Raw genomic sequence first — 21425 nt, forward strand, 5'->3', positions numbered from 1 at the left:
AGAAACTTCGTGCATTCCGCTCTGCTCTGCACTGATTAGGCCTCAACTGGAGTAGTGTGTCCAGTTCTGGGCACCACGCTGGAGGAAAGACATGGACAAATTGGAGAAAGTCCAGAGAAGAGCAACAAAAATGATCAGAGGTCTAGAAAACATGACCTATAAGGGAAGATTGAAAAAATTGGGATGGTTTAGTCTGGAGAAGAGAAGACTGAGAGGTTTTTAAGAACTGTTTAGACAAACACCTGTCAGGGATGGTCTAGTTATTACGTAGCCCTGCCTCAGTGAAGGGAACTGGACCAGATGACCTCTCAAGATCCCTTCCAATCCTCTACTTCTATGATTCTATGAAACCTGGCATCAAAACATTTGCTGACATGGCCAAGACCACCAAATTTAAATTGGTCAAGGGAGGGACAATCACAACAGCTATCAGTCCAGAAGTCATTTTCCACAGAGCCTTGTCCTTCACAAAATAAAGCGATATTTCAATGATGTTCTTAGTCACCCAATAGGACTTGTACCTGTGTCACTCTGCCATGTTTTTGGAACAATGAGAAGAACAGGCAAAGTTGAATTATAGCACCAGCTGGAAGCTGAAGCTGAAAGAATCCATGAGCTATGTGTAATAGGGCACAGGTGGGCCCCTTGATCTTCTGCCGCTTCTGCACCCACCCATGCTCTTTACTTACAGTACAAGTTCCCACCACCTTGTAGATACAGACAGCATAAGGCTTACAGCCTCTAGGACTGCTAGCTTCCACAGCCAGCAGGGGAGGGTGATCTCCAACTCCCTGGCTCCTCCCTTTCCCCTCCCCTAGCTTCCTTCTTGCCAGCCTTTATGTAGCCCCTGGCTAACAAGGCCAGCAGCTGTTCCCTATTTGCCACTTAGGGCTGGGCTTATTCAGCCAGCTCCAATTCCCCTTTCATGATTGGAGCTGGTGTGACACTGGTGTGGCTTAGGGTTTCCTAGCCAGCACCCTGTCACACTATGCAACACAGTAAGCACAGTGTACATCAGAGATGCCATGGCTGTCATACAAACCATGGCTGGAGAGAAACTCCACACATTCAGTGAATTGGCTGCTAAGAATTTGAGGAAGGTCCTAAAAGGATTTGGCAAAACTAATTCTGTAACTGAAGTCTTTGACAGATATGAGAACAGTTCCTCCGAAAACTGCAGAATGACAGCAGCACCAGACAGGATCTAAGGTTGGATGCAAGAAATACCAGATGATTGGTGGACACCCTGTGCCTCCAAGAAAAAGTTTCCAAATGTAGCATCCAACAAGCCATCACTTGTAAAATTCCTCTGTGAATACATGGTTCAAAGTGCCCCTGAGAGTAGGCACACACCCAAAACAAACACTCCTTCTTGTTGGAGGCTTTTCCAATAGTGAAGTAGCAAAGCCCACTACAGATGGTTGAAGAAGCCCAAGATTGTATAGTACTCAAGAGGACGGGGACACAAGCATAGGTACAGACTGGAGCACCCATGGAAAAAAATTAGTGGGTGCTTAGCACCCACCAGCAGCTAAGCTCTCCTCCCCGCCCCTCAAGCATCTCCCACCCGGAGGTGGCCCCACTGATCAACTCCTCTCCCAACTGTTCCACAGCATGCAGGAGGCACTGGGAGGGAGGGGGAGGAGTGGGGACGGGGCATGCTCAGGGGAGGGGTGGAAAGAGGTGGGGGCAGGCCTGGGGCAGTGTGCGGGGTGTCGAGCATCCCCTGTGTAGAGAGGAAGTCAGCGCCTATGGAAACAAGGATGCTTCTGCATGCTGTATGTGCCAATATAGTTTTTGGGCCTCTGGGTGTCAAAAGAGCCCTAGTAATTAGGTCTCCTGATACAGTTGTCCTGGTCCTTGCTGTTCACTGCTTGCCAAAAATGGAACACATAGATAACATGTGGATAGAAATGGGCACCATAACCAGCACAACTGACAAGTAGCACTTCACACCTGTGCATGCATTTTGTGATGCACTCGCTCCTGACTTCTGCAACACACTTCCTGCTGTACATGCATTAACAGTATGTGACTCTGAGCCATCTCTATTTGGTATTGGGGGAAAAAAAAAATCTGTGTTTAATGTTGTCAAAACAAAGGGAACTTACCACTTCAGAGATCTTGCCAAATTGGGAGAGACTGACGGAGAAGCCACAATTTCTGCAGCAAGGAAGTTGGTAGCAGTGCTGTATGACCAGAGCGAGACAAAAAAAGACGACCTACAGATGCTGGAGTTGCTTGAACCTCAATCTAGCCATCAAAAAGGACAAGTCACTGACCAAACTTCTACCATGTGAGGGCAGTTTTGAAGACCATGCCAAAAGAGCGTTTTGACAAAGATTTGGATGTCTCTGCACATAGGTTAACCAAATATTGGATCACCTTTGCAACATGGATGGAAAAATGGGGATGATGAGCTACTTCCTGTATTTTTCAAGAGCCCAATGGCACTTGAACTTCTACTAAACCATATTTGTGCCTGCACCTTTAGGGGTTGCTGGAGAATCAACTTAGACTGAAATGAGAACAATCTTCCCTGTGTATATGCGAAGGCAATGAAGACTGTGGTATCCCACCCACCCCCGAAAGAGATCAGAGTGATGAACAAGATGAGGAGAATGATGTTGACTAGAAATGTCACCTATGCTATTATATTTCAATGATAGTGCACAAATGTATTATTAGATTTTGTTTTACCCTTTAGACTGTTGCTGTGATCTTTTGAAGTCACAAAGAAATCCAATTTGATGTCTTAACATAATACACAGAGTCATTAAACCAACAAATGAATGCAAATATTTCAAAGTAGTCAATTTAATTATTTAAAGTAGTCAGTCATATGGATGGCATCAGTGTTTATCACAGTTTCTATGGTAATGGCACCAGTTGACCATTCCACATCATACTTCATCTTAAAGTAGACATAATAGGCTTTCAAATGATATATGATGTGAGTGTATATACAGAGAGTATATTAAGTTGACCAAATTGGTGGTTTCTGCTGCTCACCTCACAGGAATACAACCATAGATTGTGATTTTATCAGATCTCAAACATGGATGGATGGATGTGGAAAAATTGGAGAGAGTCCAGCTGAGGGCAACAAAAATGATTAGGGGACTGGAACACATGACTTATGAGGAGAGGCTGAGGGAACTGGGGATGTTTAGTCTACGGAAGAGAAGAATGAGGGGGGATTTGATAGCTGCTTTCAACTACCTGAAAGAGGGTTCCAAAGAGGATGGCTCTAGACTGTTCTCAGTGGTAGCAGATGACAGAACAAGGAGTAATGGTCTCAAGTTGCAGTGGGGGAGGTTTAGGTTGGATATTAGGAAAAACTTTTTCACTAGGAGGGTGGTGAAACACTGGAATGCGTTACCTGGGGAGGTGGTGGAATCTCCTTCCTTAGAAGATTTTAAGGTCAGGCTTGACAAAGCCCTGGCTGGGATGATTTAATTGGTGATCGGTCCTGCTTTGAGCAGGGGGTTGGACTAGATGACCTGCTGAGGTCCCTTCCAACCCTGATATTCTATGATTCTATGATCAGCAAGGAAATGGAGTGCTTAAGGAGTGGTGCTGGTAATTTAGTAGGTGGCACATTTTCCTCTGGATAAATACTTATCTAGGGCGGAACTGGTACGGTGTTATGGGATACTGTGCTACTGGAGGGTGTCCCCTGTCCAAAAAGGTAAAAGAAGTCCTAATGGTTTCTGGTTTTTAAAAAAACAAAATGATAATTTTAGTAATAGGGGCTGTTCATCTCAGCATTATAGCCAAAATTCCCACCTGAGATTATTACATTCCACCTCATTAAGTTCTCTCTGTAGCTTGTGTTTAATGAAGTTGTCACAGTTCAGGGCAACTGCACCTGGATTTCCCCCCTCCCCAGTGGTCAGTAAGGCCACCACTCTTGCCTTTCAGCTCCCCAGCTGTGGCCTCTCTTGGGTGGAGACACATGTGTCTCTCCCTTCTGACTGGGGAGTTTCCAGGTTGGATAGTTCCCTGCCTTCACTGTGTCATAACCAGCACAAAGAGGTTGCCTTAGGACTCCTGCCTGCTTTCTCTTCAGAGACAGATACCAGTGTAATTGCTACAGATGTAAGTTTCTACACCTTTCTAAGGTAAAAAGCATTACAGAGAAAACATTCAAAACAATAAAGGAACCTACCAGCTTATTAGCATGTGTATCAGTAGGGCCCTACCAAATTCAGTCCTTTTTGGTTAATTTCATGGTCATAGGGTTTTTAAAATCATAAATCTCATGATTTCAGATATTGAAATCTGAAATTTCATGGTGTTGTAACTGTAGGGGTCCTGACCCAAAATGGGGTGTGGGGGGGGTCACAAGGTTATTGTAGGGAGGCTGCAGTATTGCCACCCGTACTTCTGCCCTGTTGCTGGCGGCAGCGCTGCCTTCAGAGCTGAGCTCCAAGTCAGCAGTCACCGCTCTCCAGCCACCCACTTCTGAAGACAGCGACTCTGCCAGAACAGTGCAGAAGTAAGGATGGCATGGTATGGTATGGCCACTCTTAGTTCTATGCTGCTACCTTCAGAGCTCGGCACCTGGCCAGCAGCCACCGCTCTCTGGCCTCCCAGCTCTGAAGGCAGCACAGAAGTAAGGGTGGCAATACCGCAACCCCCCCTGCAATCCTTTTTTGGGACCCCCAGTTTGAGGAACGCTGGTCTCCCCCGTGAAATCTGGTCTTTGGTGAAATTTTATCCTGTACTATACAGATTTCACGGGGGAGACCAGATTTCACAGTCCATGACGTGTTTTTCACTGCCATGAATTTGGTAGGGCCCGACTTATCAGATATCATCACCATTCTCACATGGGCTCTGGCAGGTGCAGTCTTTCAATAGAGCAGCCTTGTGGTTAGAAGTTCATCAGAGCTTCAGCTCAGGACAAGTGCACAGTCTCACGGGGCCAAGTCCTTCCAATCCTCCCATGAGGATTCAAGTCCCTCTGTGGGCCAGGAGTCCTGTCCATATGCTCGGTCAGGAAGAAAACCCTGAGGTTTTCAAAAAGTTTTTGTCTATAGGTCTCTGGAGAATCCAGTTTGAACTAGGGTATGAATGTCGCCCCAGGGAGATGACTTCTAACGATTGATAATGGAAGAAGTACATTAGCATCCCCCCTCCTACTAGAAAAGGTACCAGAATTGCACAATAACCCAAACACAATTGCATTTTTAATACAATGTACCCCAAAGGTGTTAACCCTAATTCAACAAGGGTAAACTGAACTCAACAAAGCTTCTCAATTCCATCAGGTTTCTTCAGTGTATTACAGGATATTGTCAGTCTGTCACAGCAGCATTCTACATTACTACCTCAACAGCTGTAGAACATTGCTTTGTGCTGTTAAACAGCTGCCAAGTCATGCTCCAGTGGTGGCTGCTTATCAATGTGGAGACTGAAGGGATTCCTAAGAGTATATACTTTCCAAGGGCTAGATCCACAAAGAGACTTAGGCAATGCAACGCCTAACTCTCTATACATTAGGAAAGTTAGGTGCCTACGACGTTTGGGATCCACAAAAGGCAGCATGCCAGGTGGGGGACTTGCCGAAGCTAGCTAGTAGGAAATGCCAAGAAAGAGGGGTAGGTCGTAAGGCCCTCCCTCCCCCAACCCAGGGAGTTAGGCACCTAAATCTGGGCTGGAGGGAGGCACCTATCTTTGCTTGGGTTGCACAGCCAGGAACCCTGTCCTAGAGTCAGGCACCTAAGCTGTATTTTGCATGGAAGAGAGTTAGGGCACTCACCCAGGGTTTGAGACACCCAGGTCCAATTTTCCCCTCTGCCTAATGTGGAGCAGGGATTGGAACCCATACAGTTCTCAGGTGAGTGCTTTAATAACAGGACTATGGGATATTCTGGATTATGAGAACTCGGTCTTTCCTGCCGAAGCTGTTCCACTGTGTATAAATAATTAAATATGCATTGGGCCAAGGAGAGAGCAGGAATAGCTCTACAGCCCAGCAATTAGGGCACTCACCTGAGCGGTGGTAGACCCGCATTCAGATCTCTGCTCCACACATGCAGAGAGAGAGCATTGATGTGGGAGACCCGGCTACAATGCGCGCGTGCTCTCACGCACACTCTCTCTCTCATTTATTTATATATATGTGTGGAGCAGAGATCTGAAAGCAGGTCTTCCACCTCTCAGGTGAGTGCCCTAACCGCTGGGCTAAAAGAGGCTGTTACTGCCGCCACCCTCTCATTCCCCCTGCCCTGGCCAGGCCATTTTGTGTGGGTTTAGACATACTCTAAGACTGCCTACTGGATCAGGCCTCGTAAGTGGGGGGGTTGCTTAGTTTGAGGATCCTGCTGGAGTTTAGGTATGAGATGGGCACCCAGGTGCTACGACTGAGGTGGCTGTACACATGCTCACTGTTAGAAACTCAGATGCCAAGGGATTTTAGGAACCTAGGGTTAGATGGCAACTGATTAGGGCTTTTGAAGATTTCAGTGGCACCTAAATGTTGGATTTAGGGGCTTAAATCCTTTTGTGGATCTAGCCTTAAAGCTCTTCGAAACCTTTCTGGATAAAAAGCCCTTTAGATGTATAAGATATTAATATTGTTGATTGCTGTTTGACCACCATGTCTCTGCCTGTACTTGTAGCTGGGAGGCTGAGACGAAAGGAGGCTGGATACTCCCCCTCTTAGCGCATGTGCAGTGTGCCTCAGGTGGCACGTGACCAGGGTTCATCACCGAATTTGGTCCACTGATTGGATCATTAGCTTTCCCGGCCCTGACAGGGAGTGTGATGTGAATGCTGATCTGTGCCCCCTGGCAGGGTACTAGTCCCACAGTAACAAATGGAACGAGATCATTGTGCTCTCTTAAAATAACCTGCCAGCAAATGAAAATGGAAGCTCTGGAAAAGCTATCTTTATTGTTAGCATGGCAAGTGCCCGTTGCTGGGTGTGGGGGTTTTTTGTTAGCAAAAACTAATGTAAGGAAACTCTAAAGAGCCATATACCTCCCTTAAGCCCCATGCTCGACTCTTGGGCTATGTCTACACTACCGTGGTAAGTCGACCTATGCTACGCAACAGTTATTCACGTAGCTGGAGTTGACGTACCTCAGGTCGAGTTACCGCGGGGTCTACACCGCACGGGGGGGGTTGACGGGATAAACTCTCCCGTTAACTTACCTTACTCTTCTCGTCATGGGTAGAGCACAGGGGTTGACTGGAGAGTGATCTGCTGCCGATTTGGCGGGTCTTCATTACACCCGCTAAATTGATCGCCGGTGGATCGGTCTCAGAGCATCGATCCCGGCTGTACTGTAGACCTGCCCTGAGTGACATCAGTGGAAGTTCAGCTGGGAGATCATGAACCCTAGTGGCTGGATTTAAAAATGGAACTCTCAGGAAATTCAGAGTTAAGGCTGGGGCCACCACCTGTTTATAATTTGCCCTACAGCAGGGGTGGCCAACTTGTGGCTCTGGAGCCACGTGCGGCTCTTCAGAAGTTAATATCCGGCTCCATGTATAGGCACCGACTCCGGGGCTGGAGCTACAGGCGCCAACTTTCCAATGTGCTGGGGGGGTGCTCGTTGCTCAACCCCTGGCTCTGCCACAGGCCCTGCCCCCACGCCGCCCCTTCCCGCCCCCTCCCCCCCGAGCCTCCTGCCACAAAACAGGTGATCGGGAGGTGCAGGGAGGCACTGATCAGCGGGGCTGACGGTGGCCGGGAGATGCTGGGAGCAGGGGGGTAGGAGATGATGCGGGGCTGCTGACGTATTACTGTGGCTCTTTGGCAATGTACATTGGTAAATTCTGGCTCCTTCAGAGGCTCAGGTTGGCCACCCCTGCCCTACAGGATAAAATAAGTACACGGTGATGATCCATCACAAGCATTATGACATCTGGTCCTTTTCACTGTGTCATTGGAAAGATGGGTTGACACACCCCGTTATGACACATCATTGCATACTGATGCCTTACTGTTATTACTATTTTAATAATTTATATTACAGTAATGCCTAGAGCCTTCACTCAGGGTTAGTTGCCCGTTGTGCGAGATGCTGTATACATGACCCCCTGTGCCAAAAAGTTGACAATTTAAATAGCCAAGGCAGAAAAAGGTAAAGAGGAAAAGGCACTCTAAATAACTTATGTGCCATGATGAGCCCCAAAGTAATCTAGGACTCTAATTTTCCAACATGTGCTAGGAAACTCAGGAATGTTCATGATTCTTTTGGAGAGGAAGGGTAAGCAACCCCAGTTAATGTCACAAATTCTTTCACTTACGGTATGAACTTGCACCATTTAGTGTAAGGGAGTTTTGCCATTTAATTTAACAAGAGCAGGAGGACCAGGCTCTCAGGTAGCCATGCAGAGCGTGGGACCCCAAGAACAGCTGAAACTCTATGATAGCTTCATAAGATCATAAGGCCAAAAGGGACCACCAGATCACGTAGTGTGACCTCCCATATCTCACAGGCCACTTAACTCCAGCCACCCGCCCCGCACCGGCCCAACAACCAGAATTAGACCAAAGTATTAACGATGCATAAGCTCTTCAGGATGCACATTGTCATGGACTACATGTTTATATTGCACTTAGCAACACGGGCACCCAACCTGGCTGATGCCTCTAGCAGTTACTGTAATATAAATGGTATACAAACAGTAACAACTGTGAAATTACCTGGACACAGAGGGGTGATTGGATGCCGGAGCAGCTCAACTATGAATTTCCTGGCTTCAGAGGTTTTTCCATTTTAACATCAGAGATTTCCCCCATCCCCACCTTTTGTGTAATTTAATTTCATTTATTTAATTATTTATTTTTAATACAGAATTATATCATATTACTCCCTGATTGAAAAACAAATTAAATTTGGCAGGCAAAGTCATTTTTAATTGTACAAACATGCAAAAATGTTTTTCAAAAGGCTCCTTGGTTATTCAGGAAGATTTGGGATGGAGGGGATGGTTGTATTTTGACTGAATAGAACAGATAATCCATTTATATTTATAAACCTTGGTTTTAAAATATTTTCATGGAGGAAGGATTCGTTTTAATGTGGTTTCTCTAAAAAGTGCTGACACACTCAATTATAACACTTCCTATCCTTGGAAAGGGAAGATGTCTAATTTAGTCAGGCCTTTCTGAAGCTGTCCAATTGTATGGATACACACCAAATCAAAACACAAGAGGAGTCAATGACCTAGTCAAGTCCCTTCACAAACCACCTTTTAACCAGCAGTAGGATTTGCCATAGACTCTCAGACCATCTCCATCCAGCTTCAATACCCCGTGTTTCAGAGGAAAATAGAAACATACTCAACCAAATTCATCCCTGGTGTAACTCTGCTGCTGTCATATACTTACAGCTTTTATTCCACAACCTTTGAAATACAAAAAGATAAGAAAATTCAGGAGCAGCATTGCAAATGATTCACTTCTCTGCAAGGGACACGTAGAGCTCTCCTCAACAACAAGTCAAGTCTATTATTTTCAATACTGACTGTACTGGGCAGCTCACAGTCTTGCACATGCTCAGTAAGCACCAACAGAAAAGCATCTGGGATATGGTACAGTATTCACATGACCCAAGCATTCCACCAATACTTAGAATATAAGTGTAATATCCTAGTGGTGTCATTCTGAAGATTGGTGTTTGGAACAATGGAGAGTGTTTGCATGATCCAAAACATAATGGACTATCCAGTCTGGATACGAGTATTGGGAACACTACTTGTCATAATCTAAGCAATCGCTTTACATATAAGTGGGCTATTTATTCTGAATACTGAACAGTGCAAGTGCTGCTATGCATGTCCATTTCTTGATAGATATGTGGCCCCCTTCACCCTAGTATCTGAGTACCTCAGAAGCTTTAAATGAATTTATCCTTGCAAACCAGCTGGGAGGCAGGGAAATGTCATTATCCCTGTTTTGCAGATAGGGAACTGAACTGCAGAGAGATTAAGTGACTTGCACAAGATCCCAAATGAAACCTGTGGCAGAGGCAAGGAGTGAACCCACATCTCCCAAGTTCTAGGGCAGCACCTTAGCCACAAGCCCTTGGCAATGCATGCTGGTGCCAATTCTGGGATAGTGTGTTGGGTGGTTTTGATTTTGCAACTATGTTAATTGGGGTTATAGGTTATTAGATTAAGACATTTGTGTTTGGACATATTTCACCTTTTATCTGAGGAGCTGAAGTGCTTTATAAATATGAATTAATTAAGCCTCAACTCCCCCCCTCCATGCAGTAGGTATTATACCCATTTGTCTACAGATAGGTAAACTGAGAAAAAAGGAGGTTGAGGGACTTGCCCCAGGTCACACTACAAGTTAGTGGCAGAGCGGAGAAGAGAAATCAGGAGTCCCAGCTCCCATGTCACAGCTCTAATAAGATAAACACCTCCTCTTTCCTGAACTGTATATTCCTTTATAGAGGGTTTATGCCCTCTCTCCTTCTAACTCATTACTTCTAACCAGTGAACAAAAATTATTGCAAAAGACAACCACCCAAGCCTATATGCAAGCACACGAATTACCAAACACAAATTACCTTCATTACTAAAATTGCACAAAAGGCAAATAAAATGCCTGTAATCCAGCTGCAGATAGAGCAAGTTTCTAACTTTTTCCCAACTGTTAGCACCACATGTGAAAGCTGCCTCTCCTCTCCCCATTGCACCAAGCCTACAAATTATCTACAAGGCCTATGAGATTTAATGATCCCCTACAGCCCGCTCCTGCTCTCCTCGGCTTCAATAGTAGGCTGCAAGAGCCGAACAGATTACAAGCTTTTGAATGGGAAGATGTTGGCTGGAGGCTGCCCACAGTCTTCCATTGCTCTGTCTTTAGGACCTCCTCTTAGAATCAAAAATGGCTCAGCAAAATTGCCCTTCCCCCTAACAGATATCAGGAGAGGGAGATGTGAATAGAAATGTATCTTCTGACACTCCCAACAAAAAGGCCATTATAGGGCACACAAACACCTGCCACCCCACCTTAATTTTTAAGTATATTTGGGGAGGTTAACCCCAAAATCAAGCCCCAGGGATATCCCAAGCAAGCCGAGAACCCCATTATTACACGGCAATTCAGCTTGAGAAAAATGGGCATGTCACTTTTTTTATGTACAGGTGTTTGATTTCAGACCCAAGGGGAGTCTTATTGGTGGAGGGGGGAATAAAAGGGGGGGGGGGAGAAAGAGTATAAAATTATTCAACATTTAGGTCAAATTGTGTGTGTGTGTGTTCAGAGGATTGTGGGGGTTGGAAGAAACCATTGTTAAAAAGGGTACAGAAGAAAGTACTATGTCTTCCTATGCTTGGCAGTATTTGGCTGGTCCCCGCTCCCTCTTGGGGAAGGGAGGCCAAGGCATAAACAGCCCTGAGGGGCAGCAGGGTAACCCCCTTCCGAAGAGCAGAAATCCCGGTCTCCTACTATAAAGTAAACTGCCCTTGCCCTATTTAGGGAAGAGCCTGGCGCAGTGGCTATATTTGAAAACCGAGGTAAACAAGATCTCAGCACAAGTGGATGGAGCACAACAGCTGTGCGAGATTAATCGCACGCGCTGAGAGCCAGCCAGGCAGACACGCCGGGGGCTTCCAGGGGTGCCTGGCCTTCGGAAGGGCTCATAGCAATCCTGCTCCCGATTCTGGTGGGGGCTTTTCGAGTGCCGCCCCCTCCCCCCAGGAATAAATACAAATAAAACGCTCTCGCCTGCAGCCCCAGAGATTCACCGACGCTGCTGCAAGCTTTTTCCTGTCCGAGGGGGAATTGCACCTGGCCAATTTCAACCGCTTTGCAAATTGCACGCTGCCCCCTTCGGATTGCTTCCCTCGCCCGAGTCAGGCATTGGAAAGCAAGAAATTTATAGCACTGCATTAGAGGCATTTACTCCGGCTAACGTGCCCGCCCCCTCCCCCCACCAACCCGGGGAGGGGGCAGTGGAAACTGCCTCTTCTGCCCCACAGCCGCCGCCGCTTGCTTTTGCACAGGAGCAGTCGGGGCTCTCGGCACGTTCGCCGTGAATCCCGGGTTTGGGTCTGACACCGCTCAGCGAGCTGAGCGTTTTCCTTCCCGGCTGCTGCCGCCGGCTTGTTGTTATTTTAGATTGGACCCCTCCCCCCCCCGGAAAGCTCCTGCTCCCCGAGACACGGCGTTACGGAGGGGAGGGAAACCGGGCCACGTTAGCCGAACAGCCCGGAGCACGACACCGGCAGCTCCCCTGCCGCGCAAACCCCGCCAGCTTCTGCGCCTGGCCCAAGCGCAGAGGCTGCTCGCGCCGGGCTGGGAAGCTGCAGCAGCAGCCGGTTTATCTCCATCTGTTCTCCCCACACACACACACACACAGACTATGGCTCGGGGAGAGAGAGGGGGGGCAGGAAAACGGCACGAATGGGACGAAGCTGCCCGGGTTTACAATGTTAAAACCCCTTCTCTGCTTGCTGGATGCTCTGGCAGCGAGATCCCTGCCCCCCACCATACCTCTGTGGGAATTCACATGCAATAAATCAGGACCTGCTTCATCGCAGGAAACTTAACCATTCGCCCTGCATTTCCGACAGAGCCCTCTTACTTACCCCTCCTGGTTGGCTTCCTGGGGGGCTGGCTTGCTCCCCAATACAGATCCTGCCGGTTCTTAAACAGAGCTCATTGCAGCCGGTGGTTAATCACTGACTGGCGAGGGGCGCGGGGTCCTCCTTTGCATGTCAGTCCAACTTGCCTCGCTTGCTAAAAACCCTCTGCTCTCTTTTGCAGCTGTCAGGGTGAGTGGGGAAGTGCATCGGGAAATCGGGGGCGGGGGGGCAGGGAGGGGTGGTTGAATGTTGGTAAATCCCCCGGCCTTGATCTTCAGGGGGTGTGCAATATAGTTTGGGGAGGGAGGGGAGATGTGGGAAGGGGAAGAATGAGGAGGAGGAATGGGGATTGAAGAGGAAAAATTGGATTGTGCCCCAATTGCAATCGAATGTGCCGGGCTTCCCCCTTTTCTCTCACACCATCGGGGCTCAGCTGAGACTTTCCAGCATCACAGCGCCAGGCAAGCCGCTGAGCCCGACTTCTGAGAGACAACGAGGTTTGCACAACTGCAGCAAGAAGCCAAATCAAAAAGCCAATCTCCAAGCCTCCAAACTGCACGTCACCGTATCAGCTGGGCGCAAGAACTGCAACAGAATTACAAGCCATGCATATTTATTCTTCTGAATTGGGGCGGGGGAGGTTTCCAGATTGTTTATAGCCAAAAAAAAAAAAATCACAATAAACCCCCAGACAAACCCTGTCCAAAATAAATACAGACAGACCAGCTTTATTACATTTCACACACGCTGATTGAACAGAGATCACCACTGGAACCTCTAAGTTTATTGACTTGACTTGGTCCCTTGTATATTTCAGTCAGAAGAGGGAGGGATACCAGGAGCTCACCTTCAGATCAAAAGATATTGATTGTAAACCAAATTTAAAGTATCTGCCAAACACATCTAAGAGATTAAATATAGCCAAGAAAATTATATAGGCAGAGTCAGTCCTAGCTTTGTGTCCTGGGTATTCATTTGAAACTGCATGCTTTGTTTTGTGGGTGCGGGATCCACCCAGTCATCTTTTTAACCAAAGTCAAACAACAACTTGTGAAGGGTGGCAAATAATTTTTAGGCTAAAAATACATGCTGTCTCACATGTTGGTATTTGACTTTGGCCAAAGCAGACTGGGCTAGGCATGTTCCACAGCCACAGAACAGAATGATGGCTTTGCATTTTGTGTAAAACACAAAATTATGTAGAGACACAATGTTTTTCACAGCCTAAAATTGCCTCTAGGTTTGTCAGGCACAACCGCAGCAGGGAAGGGGGAATGTATCTCCCATAAGATTTACCTGTTGGCATAGGCTACCTCTGAAAGAATTATGAAGTATTGTAGAGCAATGTCCTCAAACAGCGTACAAAAGAGTAACAAGCATTACTGGAGAATGAGGTACTGTTTTATAAAGGGACGCTGTCTTTACCCTGTTGTAAACTCATCACGCTGGTATATTCTTTCATCATTTGACTTGTTCTGCGTTTTGAAGCAGCAGCTTTTAGTTTGAAGACTTAAGCACTTACACAAGTGCAAATTGCCCATGTCAAAAGTGACTATGCAGACTGGCAACACAAAGTAGGACAGGGAGCATTCTGAACCTGTTCCAGAACCATGTAACTGCTCTGACCCCAGGCCCATCACAGCAGCAGACGTATACATGGAGAAAGTTAAGACAGGAAAGGGATGCCGAGAGGTGAGGAGCTAGGCAACGAAGGAGAGGCAAGTCAGGAAAAAAGGTACCTACAGAAAGAATGAATGAATAGCAGAGGGCTGCCTAGCCAAACAAGGAGAATGCAAAGTATCACACATGTACAGTACTTATGAACTCTAGCTGCTGCAAGCACACCCAGCCCCCAAAGTCAGCCACCACTGCGTACAACTCCAGCTCTCCACAAATAACCCAACCCATGCTGCAGAGTCAGCAGTACAGACGTGGCCTGTAGCCTACGTGGGGCAGAGAGAGGGGGTTGCTGGAGGCTATCACTAAAGCATGTAGAGAAAATATTGCCCTTAGGAAATCAGACAGGCACTGGGGTCTTTGCAGAGGAGTTTATCCTGAGAAAGGAGGCCCGCCACAAACTAGCCATCTGGTTCATCCCAGAACAAGCAACATCCACCTGTGCAACAGATAAGATGGGCTGTTCCTGACACAGGGAAGGCAGCTCATCTGAATAACTGGAGCAGACCTGGCAATAAAAGGGAGAGAGGGATCTGGGAGCAGCTCTCGTTTACACAGCACCAGGCAAGCACGCACACAGCAGAGAAGGTGCACAGGACTGTAGCCCACACACAAACATGGGGCCCCCAGTAATACAAAAGTCCCCAGCCCCAGCACTATTGGCTAACATCAGGCTTTCACCATTCCACTGTCCTTTATGCCTAACACACGGAAAACAATGATTAATAATATCTATGCATGAAACCAGCAGCGTGGCATTACTCCCTGATATCTGTGGATGTCAGGGGAAGGCTAGAATGCTTTGCCTAAGCCACAGGCAGCTGTGTGTAGGGTCATGTTTCATTCGGTTTCTTCTGATCCATGGTGCCTGGGCCATGGCCATTGTCAGTCATGTGACTGTCACTACACCTATACCTGCAATGTGTAAGAATAGAATTGGTACCGGTGTTGTTACTAATCCTGAGCTCTGACAGCGAGTAAGATATGATGTAGGAGGAGGACGGCTTTTGTGGTTAAGACACAGAACCAGGAGACAAGAAGTATTGATTTCTGATCCCAACTGTGCCAATGTGTTTGACCTTGGCCTAGTTACTCAATTTCTCATGTCTCAGTTCCCCATCTGTAATAAGAGGACAGCAATAGCTCCTATTTCCTACCCTGTGTCTGACTTGTCTATGAAGAGGGTAAGCTCAGTGGGACAGAGACTGTGTGTTTGTACGATGCTTAGCAGAATGGGGCCCAGATCCTCTGGCACTACTCTCATACAAACAATCATCCACCTTTTATACTGGAGTGGTGTGAGGCTTCATTAGCTATATTATACTCTACCTATGAATTGTTGCTTGTTATTAGGGCTGTCGATTAATCGCAGTTAACTCATGAAATTAACACAAAAAATTAACTGCAATTAAAAAAATTCATCGCAGTTAATCGCACTGTTAATTATAGAATACCAGTACAAATTGTACACTTTGTATTCTGTGTTGTGATTGAAATCAATATATTTGAAAATGTAGAAAACATCCAAAAATATTTAAATAAATGGTATTCTATTATTAACAGTGTGATTAATCGCAATTATTTTTTCAATCGCTTGACAGCCCTACTTGTTATTAAATTTTAACCCCTGTCAGATGCACTAAGACTATGACCACAGGTTTGTTTTGTCATACAGTTTCTTCAATAAGCCACACTTACTATCACCTACCAACCAAGGTTTAGTCCTGTGATGTTCCTGGTCATACTTGCTTTGTGGTTCCCACTTACCACATTAAGCTATGGCATGGTCATACTTCCTTTGTCTTGTATGGTAGATTAGCTAGTACTACTTGTCAATATGACGTATTGAAACTAGAGCTGAGTGAAATATTAGTTATTTACATTACAAAATTTATTACAAAAATTTATTTACATTACAAAATTTAGCCCCCTTTTTGTTAATGAATTCTTCACAAGCTGATCCTGATCTTTTGTCCTCCTAATGTGTTGGTTATTGCAGAAATTCACCATGTAATAATTTGGATGAATAATTTTTAGCTCCTGGGTTGTCTGTGAGCTGTTTACTCTTCACAGTGCGTGGCGCATCACCACGTCACATGGTATTGTTTCAGCTCCCCTGATTGGATAACAAATATTTTAAATAAGAGACCAACCAATAATGAGCTTCAGGTATAAATCTTCTTCCAAATAACCATTCCTGCTCCAATCAATGAATATTTAGGATTCAAATATTTTTACAACTAGGCAGCAACTGTCTGAACAGTTGATCGCAAATCATCACACACCTCAAACTGCACTTTTATTTGTGGGAAAATGTTAATGGATCTTTGTTTTTACTATTCAGCCTGCTCTAGGGGTCTGGCTGGAGCAGTGGCTGGAGCCAGGAGATGTTGCTGGTATTCAGCACAACATTTTTCTTATGGTGCCGATTTCCACTTCCTCTTGACGTGTGCCTGACTTACGAGGTTGAGTCTGGTGCCAGCCACTTCATCTTACCAGACCAAACCCTTGCCTCAAACACACCTTTCCTCAGATTGCCCTTAGTGCTGGCTCGAGGGCTGATGCTTGTACTTCCACTGGGGTTGAAGGAGTTACTCTCGAATTTCACCATACTAACTCCGGGCAGGATTTAGTCCAATATCTTCAGTTCCTGGGGCTGAGAGGCTACATCCCTTACTGGCAGGTGCAGCAGCTCTTTCAATCCACAATTCTTTTTTTTTTTTGGTGATTTGAAACAATTATTTTTTGTTTAATTCTCAGTGAGAGCTGGTCTAGAATTGAGGCGTGACGGTACAAACTGCTTGGCGGTAGGAACAAGGCCTGGGGGCAACACACACATTTATGGTTGATAATAATTTAAGACAGACAACTCTTTATTATACACAGATGTTTTGTTTCACCTCATCTCTACAACCCAGGACATAAAATTGTGCCTAATACATGTAAGAAATGCTCCCAGGCATTTCCCTCTTTTTTCCCATTCTATATGTGCATAAACCATGTCTCTCAGTCAGAAAGAAATAAATTAGTACAACACGGGTAGATTAAATATTTTATTTCTCAACAATCTTAAGATGTTTTTGGCAGGTACCAACCCAGGCTGGCAAATATCCAAATCTGCCAATGAAAAATGTACCTTACTTTAGGTTAGTCTCATGTATATTAAAGATACTGGACTGCAGTTTACATTCCCACAGTACAGACTTGAATTTCACGTTTTAATACTGGACTCCAGCACATGTGATTTTTCAAGTGTTACCTGACAGACCTAGTAGAAGACAATTGAATACCAATACTTGACTATTTCTAACAACATACATTTATCTTCATTTTCATAGATGGATCACACGCATATCGGACCATGACAACTGTAGCCGATAATTATTCGTTTTTATGATGTGTGTGCTAAAACAAAAGCCTTTATAAAATGTTCCCTTTCAGCACCTCAGTGTAGGGTAATAGTATTAACAGGACCCTGTGTGATCCCATCTTCAGTTTTCTGTCATTGCTTCCAGATCAAGGACCCACCCACTCATCCATTCTTTGCGCACTCAAAAACTGAAGCCACCTCAAACTCCCATTGAGTTTACTGGCACTATATGATGTGCAAGAGATGCAGGGCTGGTGCTCAGTTTTTCATATCAAGAGATTTTTTTTCTACCTGCCAATGCAACAAACAATCCATGATCTTAAAGTCCAACTGAGTTCTTCCTTCCTCAAACTTCATCACAAGTTAGAGATTCTGCAACTAGGACTTAGCTGAAAATCACACGCACGCTTTCCCAAAGCATTGCCAGGGCAATGTCACCTACTGACACACAAATCCGTTAGCGCCATGGTTGTTTGGGAGAATCACTGGGAGCAGACAGAAACTGGCCCCTTCCTATGCAGTCTCTCTCTATACCCATCCAAGACACTTCTACTGTAATTTTTTTTTTTTAAAGAATTTCATGTAGTTTCCCTCCCAAATCTCAAAATGACGCAGGTATTGTAGTGTATGTTGGCTGAAGTAGCCAAGCCGGCAGCAGGATTAAACTGGATTCTTTCATTAAGCACACTCACAGAAATGTAACAGCTCCCAACACTTTGCTTTTCTCTTCTGGTGCCAGTTGCTCCCCTAACTGCCTTAGAGCAGTTTCAAATATGCATTACTTTTACTCACATCTTTCCCATTCATTCAGCACTCAATACAACACTGAAGACCTTATTGTCCCCATACAGGCCACAAATAACTGAAGTCATTGAAAGTTACTTGTGTCTGATGGGGTTAGAAGAGTGAGCCATTTTCATTCAAACCTGACCTTGGATCACCTGGATTTGGGTTTCATTAGCTATATGTTTCTTAAAGCTCTGCTTTTCTTCCTCATTCAGCTTTCGTCAGGCAACTCTTCATTTCAGCATCCGAAGCGATTGGATAACGTGGCATTTACAGTATTAGGAGGATTTCAGCTGGAGAACCCTAAAAGTGCAGTTTTACTTTGAAAAGTGACTTTGCAAAAACAAAAACAAAAGAAAACTGGCATCATGGGTCAGTGACTCCAGAGCAAATGAGCTCAGTTAACAAGGAAAATGCTGGGTTCTCTAACAGCCAGCTCTGCAAACACACCCAAGGCTCAGAGCGTGACTGGGCTCTTCACACAGACCACCACTAGCAATAAAGGTGCTGCAGGGCAAATTGTATCCTTGGTGTCACCTGTGCAATCCCACTGGCATTCACTAATGATCCCAGTGATAACTGTACAGCCCCATTAGCTTTATTCACAGGGTTGGCCCTGTAAGTGGAGTTCAGTGGATGACTCAGAAAGGCAGACGAGAATGCAGTCCCCCCCACTCTGAGCTGGGCTGTCTCTGCAAGGCTAACAGGAGTAAAATCTTTTAACCACTGAAGCCAGCAAGTCTGGCTATGGCACAGAGAAGGGCAGACCTGTTAAAGAAGAAAATGTCAGTCTCTATTCAGAGTGGAGCTACACTTTTAGCATTTAATTTAGGGGTCAATAGTTACGTTGCTAAGTTTAACATGGGCGGGGTTCATGTCACATGTATTTAATGATTTTTGAAGGCTCTACACACTGGCCCCTGAGAACAGAATGTAACATGTTAATTTAAACAATTGATGGCCCAAACATTGTCTTCTCTGTGCTACCCCAAGCTGCCACCGGAAAACTCTCCATACAAGTGATCTCGAGGAGAACAACTTCTGGACCAAAAGGATGGGCCTTGCACAATGTTCAGAAAGTCAGACTCAGGGTCTGATAGGGAGCCATATGGAGCATATTCCATAGCCAGGAACTCTCCCTTGAACATGTGTTTCATCCACCCTTCAAGACTGCATATCTAGGGACTAAAAACAAGACTGCCTCTGCTGATCTTGGCTGTTGTGATGGTGCACAGTGGACAAGGTGGTCTTTAAGGTAGCTAGGTCCCATACCATAGGAGGGGCTGTATAGATTATAGACACCTTACATTGCCCTTAGAAGCAAATAGGAACTCAGGCAGTTCAGAAAGCACAGGAATAACATGCTCACATCAACTCACTCCACTAAGCAGACAGACCACCTTTTGCATTAGTGGTATGGTAGCTTCGGAGTAGTCGTCAAGTAACTTGGGAGCTCCAACTAGGGTGCATGGCAGTAACCCAGCCTGGATGTGGCAAAGGCATGAATGTCTGTGGCTAGGTCTGGTGCACGTACTGCTGAAAAAAGCTGCCACTCACACAGTAGCCAATGTCAGAGTTTCTGATGCCAGCTTAAGTATTAAGGTTTATTAAAATGACAGAATAGAGGATCCACTTGTGAGCTGTTGAGAGCCCAAAACAGGAAGGGACGGGGACTGATTCCTTCTTCCCCACTCACCCTGGAGACCCCACCAGTGGGGTTGCAGTGAGCCCAAAGGACAGGCTGCTTGTGTCTACCATTCCCCCCTCTACACGTTTCTCTCTCTTCTGTCTGATCAGTTTCGTAACTCACTATGTTCCAAATACTCAGGGGTGTGGGGATACATGAAGGTGGTTGTAGCCATGGCAGTCCCAGGCTATTAGAGAGAAAAGGTGGGTGAGGGAATATCTTCTACTGGACAAACTTCAGCTGGTGAAAGGGAGTGGGGGTGTGACTCCAGCAAAAAGGACTGCTCTTTAATGGAACTCGACTGTACTTTACACATGCCATTTTAAAAACAAGAGACCCTGAAACATATGCCTGTGAAGAGGGCCTCTCTCTCCGAACAGCCTTTGTGTACAAGTCACCAAGGCGGCCCAACGTGCCACTCATAAATGAAGTGCAACTGGGGAAGACAAGGAGTGTGGTGCCACAAAGGCAGACAGAGAATTAATGTCTGACTCAAGATCAATGGGATCTGAGATGCAAACCTGCTCAGGGGAATTAATGAGAAATACAGGAGAACTTGTGATCAAGTGACTGAAGTCGAGGCAGGCAGAAACAAAATACCCAGATGTACTAACTGATATACATAAGAGACTTGAAAGGCAACAAGCTTGATTTGGAGCTAAAAAAAAAAAAAAGGGGGGATAATCTGGAGAATAAGGAAAGCAAAAATAATAGAGGGTTGAAGGCACTCACAGAGGAATATAAAAGGGAACCCTACAAATGTAAGGAAACCCTGCTAAGAGAACCCTTGGTGAAGGAGAAAGGAGCTCCTGTGTATATAGCCAGAGCACATAACACCATTTCCACAGGCAGCTGCCAGGTTCTGCCTTAGGTAGAAGACTGTCAGCTGCACTACCATGAGGGCAAGAATCACTTACCTCTCTGCAGGACTGAGACGTAAGTCTGTATGAGTTCAGGTCCTTAATAAGAATCACTGGAGCACCAAGTTCCCCACTGGAGGCACACGGACAAAGTGTGGTTATGTTTCCAAGATGCCTTCACTTACATTAAGAATGAGAAGGGAGCTCAGCAGGATCCCTGAATGCTGTTCCAGGCCAATATAAATCCCGTTTGGGTATCCAATTGACATTGTTGGACTACAGAACTGTTGCAGAGCATGAACAGTTCCTAGAGGAGCTGGAACTGTGCTTCAAGAAGGCAAGAAACAGGACTAGCAGAAGGTCCCTGTTGAAGTGGCAGCAAGAGACAGCCCAGAGGACCAGTGAATGGAACAGATGTCTTCCAAAGAGCACATATGGTGACAGACAGAAGTGAGGGTAGAGACAGGAAGGATAAGTAGGA

General features: G+C 45.8%; 1 protein-coding gene across 4 annotated transcripts in view; it reads right to left on the reverse strand.

The window, feature by feature from the left end:
• The window catches only part of SLC8A3 (solute carrier family 8 member A3), a 186008-nt gene extending 172707 nt beyond the window's left edge, over nucleotides 1-13301 (reverse strand). For 2 of the 4 annotated variants that reach the window (XM_043549309.1, XM_043549310.1), the window contains exon 1: nucleotides 12568-13301. The gene's annotated coding sequence lies outside the window, so the exon portion shown is untranslated. The remainder of the gene's footprint in view (nucleotides 1-12567) is intronic. The other 2 variants (XM_007054229.4, XM_007054233.4) reach the window with 1 other exon arrangement.
• Nucleotides 13302-21425: the final 8124 nt, after the last annotated feature.

Source organism: Chelonia mydas, chromosome 6, assembly GCF_015237465.2.
Source record: "Chelonia mydas isolate rCheMyd1 chromosome 6, rCheMyd1.pri.v2, whole genome shotgun sequence".
Lineage (NCBI taxonomy): Eukaryota > Metazoa > Chordata > Testudines > Cheloniidae > Chelonia > Chelonia mydas.